This window comes from Felis catus, chromosome B1 (assembly GCF_018350175.1).
Source record: "Felis catus isolate Fca126 chromosome B1, F.catus_Fca126_mat1.0, whole genome shotgun sequence".
NCBI lineage: Eukaryota > Metazoa > Chordata > Mammalia > Carnivora > Felidae > Felis > Felis catus.
The window spans coordinates 190,589,293-190,595,138 of NC_058371.1; positions in this window are offsets into that span (position 1 = coordinate 190,589,293).

The following is a 5,846-nucleotide window of genomic DNA, read 5'->3' on the forward strand; positions in this document are numbered from 1 at the left end:
GGCGAGGATGTGGAGAAACGGGAACTCTCCTGCACTGTTGGTAGGAATGCAAACTGGTGCAGCCACTCTGGAAAACAGTGTGGAGGTTCCTCAAAAACTAAAAATAGAACTACCCTATGACCCAGCAATAGCACTGCTAGGAATTTACCCAAGGGATACAGGAGTGCTGATGCACAGGGGCAATCGTACCCCAGTGTTTATAGCAGCACTTTCAACAATAGCCAAATTATGGAAAGAGCCTAAATGTCCATCAACTGATGAATGGATAAAGAAGATGTGGTTTATATATACAATGAAATACTACATGGCAATGAGAAAGAATGAAATCTGGCCATTTGCAGTAATGTGGATGGAACTGGAGAGTATTATGCTAAGTGAAGTAAGTCAGTCAGAGAAAGACAGATATCATATGTTTTCACTCATATGTGGATCTTGAGAAACTTAACAGAAGAACATGGGGGAGGGGAAGGGGGAAAATAGTTATAAACAGAGAGGGAGGGAGGCAAAGTATAAGAGACTCTTAAATACAGAGAACAAACTGAGGGTAGATGGGGTGGGGGAGAGGGGAAAGTAGGTGATGGGAAGTGAGGAGGGCACTTGTTGGGATGAGCACTGGGTGTTGTATGGAAGCCAACCTGACAATAAATTGTATTAAAAAATAAAATAAAAGTAGAATTATCACATGATAATTCCACTATTGGGCATTTACCCATAGGAAATGAAAACATGAATATAAAAAGATATATGAACCTGTTTACTGTACCATTATTTATAATAGCCAAGGTATGGAAGCAGTCCAAGTTCATCAACAGATGAATAAAGAAAATATGGTATATACACCACACACACACACACATACACACACACATATACAGTGCAATATTATGCAGCCTTAAAAAAGGATGAGATTGTGCTATTTACAACAACATGGATGGACCTAGAAGGTATTATACTAAGTAAAGTAAGTCAGACTAAGAAGGGCAAATACCATAGGATTTCACTTAAGTGTGGAATCTAAGAAAGAAATGAATCTAAGAAAGAAATGGAATCTAAGAAAGAAGGGAAAAGCAGAAATAGACCCACAAATACAGAGAACAAACTGGGGGTCGCCAGAGGAGATGGGCAAAATGGATGGAGAGTGGGAGGTACAGATTCCCAGATACGGAAAGAATAAGTCACAGGGATGAAAGGTACAGCATGGCGAATATAGCGAATGGTATTCTAATAGCGTTTATAGTGACAGATGGTAGCTACACTTGTGGGTACATCATAATTAATGTTGAATCACTATGCTGTATACCTGAAATTAAGGTACCACTGTGTATCAACTATACTTCAATAAAAACAATTCAATAAGATAATAGAGAATCACCTAGCATGTAAAAGTGCTGAATAATACTAGCTGGTATAAAACTTGCCCATAATAAAAGAAAGTTCTATAATGGGGAGATGAATTTTGGCCCTGATTTTACCTAGAACCCCGATATAATAAAGGTGAAACATCAAAGCACAGACGTTGCCTTGGTCTATGTTTCTAGGGATGCTGTTCCCTGGAAATTTTTACTCTGGGCACAGGAAGCACCAGCAAATAACTGGATTCAACAACTGTGAGTTTCTTGTATTAAACATAACTGCTTGGATTTATTCTACTTGGCAGTACACAAAGCCTACAGAAGTAGTCACTAGGAAAAGGTGACCCCACATGATAGGATAACTGTTTACAACATGGTTACATGTTTCTGGTTTGAGTTCTCTATGTCTTTTGATGTGTGGTTCTGTGTCAGCCACTGATCACCCCTGTGACTCTCGCCCACAACCTCATGCCCCTGCTGTGAGTCCACGTGGGTACCAGAGCTGTGATAAAACAATCTGTGTGGAATCTCAACTCGTACGTCTGCAAATAATTAATTTCAGTTTTAATTTTTAAAAAATCAGTTACATTTTAGATATTCAAACCAAGTGTGACCAGGAAATTGTTAACATATTACTACTTTGAACTGGAATTCACTCCATTGCTGTGTAAATGCAGCAGCTATAAAAATGGCTTCCCCCTTGCAGGGTGCCTACTCTGTAGGAGATGCCCTACTTGATGCTCTCCTCATCTGACTTCCTCTAATCCTCCAAACAATCTTATGAGCTATGTGTTTTATCCCCAACTTGAAGATGAGGAAACTGGATTGCATACCTACGTAAATGAGATCTTTCAAATCATACAGCCCATGAGAAACAGATCTGAGGTTTGAATTTGGATCCACATGACTGCAAAGCCCAGGCACCTTCTTGTCTAGAACAGCCTGCTTCACAGCAATCCCCATCATTACTGTGAGGACTGTGTCTTAAGAGCATGGGCTCTGGAATCAGATGGCTTCGGATGGGATCCCAATTCTGCCACTAAATTCAACTGTATGGATTAATATTAATAATTAATTATCATTTCTGTAATAATATTATGAATATATTAATGCTAATAATTATTAGGTAACAATAATAATAAGGGTATCATGAGGCTTATACGAGTATATGGGTAAAGTAAGTTAAGAATGGCTTGGATGGGGCGCCTGGGTGGCGCAGTCGGTTAAGCGTCCGACTTCAGCCAGGTCACGATCTCGCGGTCCGTGAGTTCGAGCCCCGCGTCAGGCTCTGGGCTGATGGCTCAGAGCCTGGAGCCTGCTTCCGATTCTGTGTCTCCCTCTCTCTCTGCCCCTCCCCCGTTCATGCTCTGTCTCTCTCTGTCCCAAAAATAAATAAAAAACGTTGAAAAAAAAAAAAAAGAATGGCTTGGATGGAGGCAAAAATCTACCTAACGGCTATGTTATTTGTACTAAGACAAATGCTTGGACACTTCTTGCAACTCCATCAACCTTGTATCTATGGTCTTCCCAGTTCTCCTAACAGAGGACAGACATCCCTTTAGTTAGAAGAGCTGTAGCTACCTATACAGTCTTCTGCATTTTAATTATTCTTTGCTCATTTGCCCCTGACTTACACAGACAATTACAGTTTAAAATGCAGATCACAGCAAGATTTCATTTGCATTTTAGAATATGATGTTAGACTCTATATTGCCTAGACGGTTCATTTGTTCTGTATGTAAATTGTATTTTATTCATGAAAATTTGCACTGGACTCTACTTTGTGATATAAAGCCATTACACTTAACTGAAAGAAATCTTCCCATGAAACTGCTAATGAATCTCTTTTTCTTTCCTCTCTGGGTTGTAGTCAATTAGGAGCACAAAATAAGCCAAATCAGAACTAAAATATAGTACAACTTTATTACTATGCTATATCCCTCTCAGAACCTAGGATATCAAACCAAAAGGACTCAGAGTTGTCCACCCAATGGCAAGAGGAAAAGTTGAAAGAGAACAGAAATATGCAAACTTTTATCCATACAGGAAAAATGACTTTGCCCTGAACCATGGTGGTAGGTGTAGAAGAGACAGGAGGGAGGCACGATGACCTAACATGTCAAGTTTTCCCCAGTTTTTCAGGTCAAATGTCACTCTCCCTCAAAGAGGGGTCCCTGTGATTCAAACCCTGGATATTCTTTCTCTTTTTTCCACCTTGCCCTTACAACATACCACCAATGATGGCTCTTGATCACTCTTTTGTACTTGCTGTTGGTGTTTCCAGAAACACTTTGCTACCTGGTTCTTGACTCACTTCTTACTGTTCGTGTCTCAGGTCAAAGGTCACCACCTCGGAAAGACCTTCAACAATCACTCAAATATAAAAATTCTCTCTGGCACCTCTATTACATAATCTTGTTTTATTTTATTCATAGTATCTAAAATAATTTTTGTTTGTTTACTTGTTTATTGAATGGCTTATCCCACTGGATGGGGTGGATAAACATTTTCTATAAAGGGTTAGATAGTAAATATGTTAGGCTTTGAGGTCTATAGGATCTCTGCTCCAACTTCCCTACTCCGCCACTGTAGTGCAAGAGTCACAGGCAAACAGAAATGAATTAGCACAGCTGTGTTCCAATTAAACACTATTTTCAGAAACTAGCAACAGGCCACATTTGAATGGAGGCCATAGTTTGCTGACCTCTGTATTAGAACACTACCTCCAGGAAAACAGAACTTAACCTGTCTTGCTCACTACTCTCTCCTCTTCACCTAGAACAGTATCTGGCATTTAGCAGATTTCAAAATAATACTGTTGTGTGGATAAACATTCACATGCTAAGGTCTGGCAAAAAAAAAAATCTCCTCATGAAAAACAAGGGGGGACATTTTCCCCTAAAAGGGTTAAACATAAAATCATATATTCTCTTCCTTCATATAGTAATTAATAAATAACTTGGAGTTGAATTGATTTTTTTATTCGATCTACACAGAAAACTTCTGTTAGGTATCACTTACCAGAAAAATCATGGACTCAAAAGATTCTGTTTAAAAATTAATTTAATTTGAAAAGTAAGCCAAAGTGATTTAGGGCTTTTGAGAATAATCAAACTGGATGACTAAAGCAATTAGATGGTTTTATAGCCATTCTCGCTGGGACACAATTGCTTGGGAAAGGGAAGGATAATCAGGCTCAAAACCTGAATCCAGTCGCTGCTCTGTTATTAGTTTTCTGTGACTTCCAGGTCAGGCATTTCAATCTCTGAGTCACAGTTTTCTAATCAGTAAAACTGTGGGATAACCTAGCAATTCTAAGAGCACACGTGTATTCAGGGCCTACTATCCAAAAGGCATGTAGAGTAGATTGACACATGGTATCTAAGAATAATGCTATGAAGGTAGAGATTCCATTTTACAGATGAGGAAACTGAGGACAAAGGGCTAAAGCAAATGAAAACTGGTAGAATGAAGATAATTATGTAGGTCTTGTGACTTCAGGTCCATAACCTTATCCCTACACTAGGCCTACTGATATCTAAGTCCCCAGTAAGGTCAAAAGAATCTATGAAGCTGTGGTAAACGAACTTCTAACATTTCAATGTTTTTCTTCAAATCTTTGAGGCCTCCCGTAAGATCATCTTACTGTGACTCTCTACAAAGTTTGGTGCTATGGCAACGACGAGCATAAAGTAAAATCTACTGCAATAAGGGGAAGTGTTACACAGCATGAGAATATAAAATCTTTATTCATGGCAACAAAATGCCCATTATGCTGTTGTTGAATGTTTTTAAGTTGATTTTCAAAGTTTTGGACCAGAGGAGACTGTTTGTATCTTGTGTGCATTTCACAGGTAAAGAAAAATGAAACCTGCAGAGAACTGATTTCCCCGGGCCTCTCAAATGAGTAGTCCCAGAACTGGAGCCATAGCTCTGATAGCCTGACGCCCAACTCAGTGTCCTTTCCAAAGCCCACAGGCAAAAAGCAGTAAGATGGAACGATGGGGAGATATCTACCATTCAATATGATGTTAGTAATAATAGTGCTGTGTGTGAGTGTGTGTGTGTGTGTGTGTGTGTGTGTGTTGTGGTGTGTGTGTCGGTGTGTGTGTAGAGAATGAGGAGGTGGAAATTCAGGCTGAGACTGAAGTGGGTGCTGAGGACTATGCTAGGCATTTTACACAGATTATTCCAGCTCTATAATCATACTATAAGTAGGTATTATTGTCATTATCATCATTTTATAAATGAGGAAACTGAGCCAAGAAATATTAAAGAATTTAGTCAAAGACAAATAATTTGTCATTGTGGAGAAGTAACTTAAACTCAGGCAATGAGATTCTGGAATCCATATTTTTAACACCTATGTGAAAATACTCCTAAAGGGGATGAGCCTGTCCCTTAGAAACCAATGCTATTGTCTGAGGTTCTCATTACTGGCTCTAATCAGTTTAGGGGTCACTGACTAATCTAGAAAAGCCTTCGATGTACAGA